At 42.3% G+C, this 10040-nt stretch overlaps 1 non-coding gene across 1 annotated transcript; it reads left to right on the top strand.

Annotated features, from left to right (window-relative positions):
- Positions 1–1454: 1454 nt before the first annotated feature.
- On the top strand, positions 1455–1561 carry LOC131222044 (small nucleolar RNA R71). Its single transcript, XR_009159753.1, has one exon. It is a non-coding gene; the product is annotated as a small nucleolar RNA R71 (small nucleolar RNA).
- Positions 1562–10040: the final 8479 nt, after the last annotated feature.

Genomic DNA, 10040 nt, shown 5'->3' with positions numbered 1-10040 from the left:
GCAAGGAATGGGCGACCAAGAATGACAGGAATCTAAGTGCTCATGTTATTGATGGGTTCAGTGTCCAGGATGATAAAGTCTACAGGGTAGTAAAATCTATCAACTTGGACCAACACATTCTCAATTATCCCTCTTGGTACACGAACAGAGCGATCAGCAAGTTGTAGTGTGGTTAGGGTGGGTTTTAATTCACCCAAACCTAACTGTTTGTATACCGAGTAGGGAATCAAATTGACGCTCGCTCCTAAGTCAAGAAGTGCGTGATCAATTCGATGGTTCCCGATTACACATGATGTGGTTGGGATACCGGGATCCTTGAATTTCTGCGGCACGTCTTGCTTCAGGATGGCACTCACTTTCTTAGTCAAGAAGATTTTCTTTTGAATAATTTTTCGTCTTTTAGTCGTGCATAAGTCTTTAAGGAATTTGGCATATGAAGGTATCTGTTTCACAACATCAAGTAAAGGAATGTTGACTTTCACCTGTTTCAACACCTCTAGAATATCCTGAGAGTTAGAGAGAAGTTTTGATGAAACCAACCGTTGGGGGAATGGAGCAACTGGCTTCTCTAGAAGTTCCGGTTCTACTTTTTGTGGGGCATCACTGGATCCATCATTGTTGTCCTCTTCTGGTTCTTGAGGCTTTTCAGGCCTAACCGGAAGAGTTTTATCAATGATCTTCCCACTCCTAAGAGTGGTAATGGATTTAGCATGCCCCATTTGATTTGAAGAGCTGGGATCATTACTCTCGTACTGCGGTTTAGGATTGGGGAGAGGTTGTGCAGGAAGCATCCCCTTTTCTATAACCGTCATACGAGAGTCTATCTTTTGCATAAAATCTGTAATTCCCCGCATTGCCTGAGCCAGCTCTTGTATGGGATTTTGAACCGGTTCCTCTTGAGGTTTCACTTGATTTGGATTTGATTGAAGAAACCTGGAGGAGTCGCCGTTTGTCCATTTCTCCAACTAAAGTTTGGATGATTTTTCCAGCCAGGATTGTATGTGTTGGAGTTAGGTCCAGTAAAAGGTCTTTGATAATTATTTACGGCATTAGCTTGTTCATTCAACACTCCTCGAAAGGCAGGTATTGTAGGACAGTTTTCAATTGTGTGAATGTTGCAATCACAGATGCCGCAAACAATTTCATTGACCTTATCCTTCTTTCCTTCCATGGCCTCAACTTTCCTTATGAGCGTAGTCACTTTACACTTGAGATCATCCTCTGCTTTCAAGAGATATAACCCACCTTTCTCCTTTAATTGAGTCGGCCTAGACGTGGTGTTCGCCATTGGGTAATAGTCCCATGATTGTGTTTTTTCAGCGAGACTATCGAGGTAATCCCATACCTCGTCAACATCTTTGTTGATGAACTCTCCATTACACATTGTCTCGACCATTTGGCGCATGGAAGATGTCAGTCCATCATAGAAAAAATTTGTAATGCGCCATGTTTCAAATCCGTGTTGTGGGCATGAACTGACCAAATCTTTGAACCTTTCCCAACATTGGAAGAATGTTTCATCTTCCTTTTGGGCAAAGTTCATGACTGCTTTTCTGAGGGTAATCGTTTTATGATGTGGGAAGAATTTTTTTATGAATTCCCTCTGCATGTCGTTCCATGTGCCAATGGATCTAGGACGCAGTGAATGTAACCACGTCTTAGCTTTCTCTTTTAAGGAAAAAGGAAAGAGTTTCAGCCTAATTGTATCCTCAGATACATTAGGAAAACATAATGTAGCTATAATCTCATCGAACTCTTTCAAATGCAAATATGGACTCTCTGATTCAAGTCCATGGAATTTGGGAAGGAGTTGGATAACTCCTGGCTTGATATCCATTTGTCCTGTGTTTTCAGAAAAAATCATGCATGAGGGCATACTCACTCCCGCCGGTTGTAGATAATCTCATAAAGTACGAGGCAGGGGTGCCAGTTGCACATCATTCTCCTCTTGGATCTCCTCCACCCTGGGTGGAAGTGGAGGAGGTTGGTCTTCAGCCATAACTTCAGTTAACTCAGGGGATTTCGAGCGGTGTCTAGTCCTGCGATGGATAGTCAACCCCTCAACCAATCCTCCTTCAGTCAAGAGACGTCGAGTGTTGTCACGGGCCCACTTGGGCATGAAAACACTCGCAGCCCTCAATTAAAAACCTAATCCTAAGAAAGGGAAAGAAAATCTAGAAAGAAAGAGAGAGTTGGAAAGAAATTACCAAATTGGAGTCCTAAGTTAAAAACCTGCAAATTAAAACAAAAATAAGTTAGATTCTAAAAATAGAAGAATGATCCTTTAAAAGAAAGGTAGTAGTAAACTAATTTCTAAAAGAAAGTAGAAACTTCTAAAATAAATTAGGAAAGTCTAAACTAGAAAGTAAATTTCTAACAGAGAACTGAAAAATAAAAAGTAGAGAAGGAGCTTACCAAATTAGAAATTTCTATTTTAAAGGCCTACAAAATAGGAAGGTTAGTTTCTAAACAAAAATTCTAAAAATAATTTAGGAAACAAATTAGATTCTAAAATTAGAAAGTCACTAAAAATAAAAGTAGAAAATTAATTAAGAAATAACCTAGTTCTAAGAATAAACTATTTCCTACAGATGGGAAGATACTAGAATTAGAAAATTTCTAAAATTCAAACCCTAATTCTAAAAATAGAAAAAGTAGAAGAATTAGAAAAGGATTACCAATTTAGAAGTTTATGTCAGGATCCTACAAAACAGGAAACAAGTTAGTTCTAAAAATCAAATAAACAAAAAAAAACTTTAACCTAAAGTTAGTAAAATCCTAATCTTTAACCTAATTCTAAAACTAATTAATTTCAGAAAAACGTAACCGTCAGTCCCCGGCAACGGTGCCAAAAACTTGTTCACTCCCCAAGTGTAGGGTTGTGATGTAGTAATAAACTCGGTAAGACCGAGGTCGAATCCACAGGGACTGATACTTGTACGTTATCTGAAACCAAGTAGAACTAGAACTAGACTAAGATGCGATCTAAACAAAATAGAATTTAAGAAATAATTGTGGAATAATTATCTAAAACTTTAAGGAATTCAGAGGAAGGAAACTAGGGATTCAGAGGATCCACTTGTAGAGATCAGGGAGATCTTATGCTTGCATCAAGGATTCAAACTGAACTTACTTGATCTGGTTTTCAAGGGATGAAAGGTATATGAATTAGAATGGATTCCATCATCCTACCATGCCCAGGAGACAAAGCAAATAACAGGATTAAACTAATTGCCAACCAATCGAAAGTACATGAAAGTTAGGAAGAGTACTATCATCCAACCATGCCCAGGAGACGATGGTGAACAACAGGGCCTCCTGACGTCATAAACATCAAAAGAGAAAAAGAGATATTCAAAGCCATTGCAAACCCATTGTAATTTTAGTCACAACAGACCATTAAAGACTGAGTAAATATTCTTTTAATAATCAACTCAAAACCAAGTTCAGTTCATAAATTTAAATGAAAAGCAGGAAATAGTGTCTCCCATCTCGCTACAGGCTTCACCTCTTAGCCCTAGCTAAGAGGATTAGCCACACATGGATGGGCTGATTAAACAACAAAATAAAAATAAAAAGGAAAAGAAAAGAACAAAAAGGAAAGAGAGGGAAAACCCAGCCTTACACGCTGCCTCCCACGTTCCAGAGCTCCTGTCACCTTCCTTCCCGTTCAAGCCGTAACTGCCAAAGACCGTTCCTCCTTTTCTCCCTGCTGGCATCCTCACGCTGCCAGCAGCAAACCTTCACACTGCTTCTCTTTCTCCCTGACGTCCAGCCTATGTCCAGCAGCCACGGTTTCTCTCTAACCAAGCCTCTCCACTTCCTCCTCCTCCCTTTCTCTCTCCGTTTTTCCTTTATAAAGATGGAAAGCTCCCATGCCAGCAGCTCTGTGGAGTCCCAAAGGGAATAGGATGCGGAACTCTTACGCAGCTGAGTTCGTATGCGCAGCAAAAGCGCAAAACGACTTGCGTTTGGAGAGAATTTGCAGCGTGATATCGACCTACCTGACAATTCTGAAATCTTGGCTAGGATATTGGCCTCCCTGTAGACACATTAGACGGTCTGGATCACTCAAAATGTTAATGATCGTGACCCACTACCTCCCGCAAATCCCGGATTCCCCGAACGCGCGTAAGGCGTACGTAGAGGCGCTGACGTGTTCGGTGGGCCCCACAGAGGTATTTTCAGAGAAATCCACCCCGTCCATTGGATTCAGGATGAAATTTCGGTCAAGAATGGGTGGTTTTGAACGTCCATTCATGAGGCCCAAAGAAGAAATCATGCCAAAATTCATTTTGAACGTTGCAGGAGTGCCTGCTTGTGGCCTCTGTATCATGCACATGTGCACGCTTGGGTGTAAAATTTTAGCAAGGGTTTATAGTATTTGAGGCCCTCTACACGATGGATGGCTTGGATCATCCAAAAAATTACACTGTGGGGCCCACTACCGTCCGCAAAACGGACGTCGTCCGTCCGTTACGCAGCGCGAAACGGCTGCTGCCGTGTTTGGGAAGGAGACGCGGGTCAGCGCTGCTGACCCGCGTCTGTTGGCTCGGTGCGGCTCGGGTCTATGTGTGCTGTGCACACACACATCACATACGGGCCCCACTGTGATGTGTTTCAACAATCTGATCCATCCATTCATTTTCCCATCTTATTTAAACCGTCGAGACCAAAGTTGAGACAGTTCCAGATATCAGGTGGGCCCAGAATCAACGGTTTATGGGCTGATCTGTCAGTTGGGGTACTTTCATAGTGATTCGAGGGCTGAAATTTGATATGTACGGTTAATTTATGGTCCTCAGGCCATGTATGAAGTTTTGAGCCAATCAGATGGCAAGAACTATGTGATCTTGCATTTTTCATCAATTTCGGGCCTCTTTAACGTGAATGGCCTGCTTTCCTCAGATCCTTGATGCATAATTCCATCGATCTTCGTCTCCTGGAGTCCGTCCCTTGCCTTGGGTGTCATCAGAGCGTTAAATCCATGCTTTTAGTACCCTTTTCCAGTCCAAGCTCGTGAATACACTTGCATCACAAACATGATTAAATCAGGCCGTTAAACAATACTATGTTTGTAAATCTAGGTAACAACTGGGTCTGATATGCAATATTTGGCCCTCAACACAAATCAAAGATGTCGGTTTTTGTAAATTGAAGTTGTTGTCTTCTATATTATAATTCATGGATTAGAAGCAATCAAAGCAATTTTTATAATTTTTATAATTTGTTATACTCAAAGATATATGCATTTGTATAATCAATGAAGTTATTTTCCTTGTTTCATAACAATGCGACTTAACAACCCCATTTGGAGGCTCCTTGTTTCATTTGGAGGCTCCTTGCGGGTCCGATTCCCGCTGATGAAAGAATCCAGAAGAAGGGCGTCTCACTGGCATCTCGCTGTGATTACTGCCCAACTAACGTCCAACAATTAGGAAGTGAATCGCTAGGGGCATTTGTTTGTTTCGGGCCATCTTTCCACGGTGGTGTGGTGGCACTTTAGCAGCATCTTCGGCATATCCCTCGCAGACTACAGCTCCCCACAGGTTATATTGGCCTAATGGTGGGGGGCCACACCCCCGAGTGCTCACCTTGTCCAGGTCCATACTCTAACTCCCATTTTCCTGCTTTGGGAAATTTGGAAGGTGTGTAACTCCTCTAGATTTGACAATAAGAAATTATGCATTGGGGATGTGATCACACGTACTAACTGGTGGTTGGGAAGGGCATGCAAAGGGGGCACTCAAGCTTAGACCAATCCCTCATCCTGGATCGCCCGTCTCCAACTTAGGAATCTCCACATACTTGAGGCTCCCCTGACCCCTAAGAAAGCTGAGGTGGTGGTTTGGAGAAGGTCAGATCGTGGTTGGGTCAAGCTGAATGTTGATGGTTCAGTCCTGTATAACCCTGTGATGTCAGGTGGGGGCATCATATGCAAAAGGGAAGATGGCGATTTGGTTTTTGCTTTCTCCCATAGTTACGGTTTAAGTACCAATAACAATACAGAGTTCTTAGTGGTTTACGAGGGCCTCTCCATCTGTGCTAGCAATAAGCTTTGGAAGGTTATTGTTGAGTCTGACTCTAAAATGGTGGTGGACATGCTCAACCAAGTTTCTCAGATGGGATGGAAGTGGTTTCATTGGGTGGCTCGTATCACTTCCCTCAATTCAAGGGGTTCTTTTCGCTACACCCACATAATGAGAGAAGGGAACTGGCTAGTAGATGGCCCAGCCCGGCTAAGTAGCAAGAACTAGAGTAATATGCTTTCCATGCCACGAAGGACCTCCCCCATGAGATCCGTGGTTTGGTGGTGTTAGATAAAGTCGGGTTGGGTGTCATAAAGGAGGTGGATCATGTATAGGTTCTTTTACGATAGGTTACCCCAAGAGTTATATTTTGGTTCCCTTGGGGCTTCCCGAAGTACAGTCCCTGTAATTTTCCCACATATGAAATGAATTTCACGTTTTGAAAAAAAAAAAAAAAAAACTTAACAGCCCCATAGTAATGTCATTTAATAACCCCACTAAGACCCAACTAGAGACAAATGGTCATATTAGGGGCTCTATGGGGTCCCTCGTGATAATGTATTTTATCCATGTTATCCATCCATTTTGAAACATCGTTTTAAGGCATGAGCCCAAAAAGGAGGCATATCGAAGGCTCAAGTGGAGCACACCACACAAAGTAGCGGTGACAATCACCCTCACAATTGAAACCTTCTTAGGGCCCACCGTGATGTTTATCTTCGATCCAACTGGTTCATAAGGTCACATAGACCTGGATGAAGGGAAAACATAAATATCAGCTTAATCCAAAACTTTTATGACTCCTGAGAGTTTTACAATGGTAGGCATTCAATCCTCATTATTTTTTATGGTGTGGTCCACTTAAGAATTTTATCTGCTTCATTATTAGGCTCATGCCCTAAAATTATTTGTCAAACTCAATGGACTGTCTAGATTAAACACGTAGATCATAGTGGGTCCCATAGATTCCCCGATAGGACCATTTATCTCTAACAATGGAAATTGATCCCCACCATTAATTTGGTGCTCCACTGTTAAGCATCAAATATTGCATATTAGACCCCAATTATTACCTGATTTTATGAACATGATAATGTTAAACGTCCTATTTTAATTGCAATTTTGTTGTAAGGTGAATTTAAAGAACTTGGACTGAAAAGGGAATTAAAAGCATAGATTTAACGCCCTAAAATCACCAAGGCAAGGGACAGATCCCAGGGGACCAAGATCGAGGAATTTACACGTTAAAGATCCAAGAAGATCAAGTGATTGGGTTTAAACGGGCTTGAAAGTCTTCCAGAATGCAAAATCACAGGGCTCTCACCATTCGTTCGGCTCAAAACTTTATATCTGGCTTAAGGACCCTAAATTAACCGTATACGTCGAATTTCAGCCATTGGATCTTTATAGAAGTGGCCCAACTAGGAGATCAGAGGGCACTAGCCATTAAAGAGCATCTTAGTAATCCATAAACGACCAAGGCTCAAACTTAGGCATTAGAAAGAGCGTGAAAAATAACAAGTACTACTGAAATTTTGTCTCATTTGCACAGTGCAGTCACGAGTTATGGACAGTGGAAGTTTGGACAACATAAACGGTAGAATCGTAAATAAGTGATATCATGTGCATGGCACTGTTGCATGAGAATTTTAACTAAGTGTCAACGGTGAATGTTCATGGTGCTTGATCGGGTAGTATGACCCACATAATTACTGGAATCATTTCATTTTTTACCTCATGCCCTAAATTACAGTAACAAACCGGATAGACGGAGTGGATTCCTCGAGAAAACATCACAAGTGGACCCCATGCAATTTGAACAATCCAACGTAAGTGAAAGTAGGAATTTTAAGCGGTGAGCACCACTCGACACCCTGACTGATCGTGTGGTCCATCCAAAACTTTGATCCACTCCACATTTTGGCCTATGGCCTAATATGACCCGACGATTTCAACAAAGGGCACAAATCCACTAAACGATTACTGCAAATGGACCACACTGAATCAACAAAGATCGGTCAAAGCACACTGACCACACACTCCTTTTTGAATTCAAAATTCTGTTGCGAATACGAAAACAGGGCGTCTGCGGATGGGTTTTGTGGGCCACGATCTCGATCTACATGATTGATTTAGACCATCCATTAGACTCTAAAGGGTCGTCTGACCAAGTCCTAGAGGAGGATCTTCCAAGGAAATAGTAAGAATGGTTTCTAACCATTCAGACGCAGGATGGACAACAAGAAAGAAACTCTCGTGGGCCACACTGAATCTGAGTTGCACCATGACATCCCCGACTGGTTTTTCAAGTCGCATCCAATGGACGGACTGGATTTCTCATAGAATCCTGATCATGGGCCCCACAAATCATCAACACAGGAGACGTGCACGAGCCCAATTTTACGAACGGATCTGACGATCCAGGTGGGCCACCACGGATGGCTCTGCATGAATATCTGGACCGTCCATCATGTAGGCCCTACAAAACCGTCCAAAGGGACATTAGCCTTTTGGGAAGGAAGAACGTTAGGAGATTGGCGTTCTTGGGGTTTTCACTATGTACGCAAAGGGGATGCATAAAGGCTACGCATGCACTGCCTCTTGTTGCGTAAGTTTACACATACCACCGACTCCACTGACACCAACCATTCCACAACCCTATTGCTATAAAAGGAGATGTGAGAGAGAGCTTTGGGACCATCTTGAGCAGCCGTGAAGGCACCTTGGGAGCGTGGAGCAAAGGAAGAGGGGAGAGAGAGGGAGAGAGAGAGAGAGAGCGTCAGCTGGCTAGGAGTTTTCTTCTCCTTCTTCTTTTTTCCTTTAGCTTTTCTTCTTTTGATATTTTAAGGGTGTTTAGTTGATCATGTCCGTGATTAGCTAAACCTCTTAGCTAGGGCTAAGAGGTGAAGCTTGTAGTGTGATGGGTTTGGTTCTATGCCTTTGATTTATGCTTTACTAAATTGACTTTGATTATAGTTTGATTATGAGGAATATTCGTAATTTTTAATGGTTTATTGTGACTTAAATTACAATGGATCTGCGATATCTTTGGATATGTTCTTTACATTATAGGGATTGTGAACATGGGAGCCCTGTTGTTCGCCATCGTCTCATGGGCATGGTTGGATGACGGAACCCTTCCTAATGTTCATAAATTCCATAGATTGGATGTGGATTGGTTAAAGTTCTATTATTTGCTTTGTCTCATGGGCATGGTTTTGTGATGAAATCAATTTGAATTCTCATACCTCTCATCTCTTGAAAACTGGATCAAAGGAGGCTTAGATTGGTTTTTAATAAAATATCTTCCAACTGGATGAAGATAGGACTCTGATTCTAGTTGTGTTCGTGAATCAAGTATAGATCTCCCTGATCTCTATAAGTGAATCCTTGGCACCCTAGTTTCCCACTTTTAAATTTCATAAATTTTAGTTAGTTAAATTCTGTAAGACCCATATCCTAGCACGTACCATTCCATACGCTTCAGCGGTCCTCCCGGTCGAATTTCGGTAACCCTCGACATGAAATCAGTATTTTCCCGCAATCCTATGTCGCATCTAGTGATTCTGAGTCGGCTCGACTCGAAACTTGTACCCTAGCGACCGTGCCGTTGCCGTAATTCCGACGTCACGTATTACGTGCAGAGGCGATACCCAGGCCAGGCGATGTGGGCCCGTGTTCAGTTCGAGAAAAATGCCATGCTTTGCTAAACCTAAGAGAAATATCCCATCAATCACCTCACATGTCAAGTACAACACCCCATCCCCAAGCAACCCCAAAGTTAAAGCAGCCCATCCCTTACATGTCGAAGTACACATCACCCATCACTCCATCACCCATCCCTCTCACTCCTTACAACCTCTCTCTCTTTCATTTCTCTCTCATTCCTCCCAAGCAACCGTCCATGGCTTCTAAGGAGAGAGAGAAGCTAGTGTGACCCACCTTCCTACCACCAATCCCACCCTCCAAGCTTCATCTCAACCATTGAAATGCATTTTTTGGAGCTATAAA

The sequence above is a fragment of the Magnolia sinica genome, chromosome 12 (genome assembly GCF_029962835.1).
Source record: "Magnolia sinica isolate HGM2019 chromosome 12, MsV1, whole genome shotgun sequence".
In the NCBI taxonomy this organism is placed as follows: Eukaryota; Viridiplantae; Streptophyta; class Magnoliopsida; order Magnoliales; family Magnoliaceae; genus Magnolia; species Magnolia sinica.
This window is presented reverse-complemented; position numbering and strand designations above follow the sequence as displayed.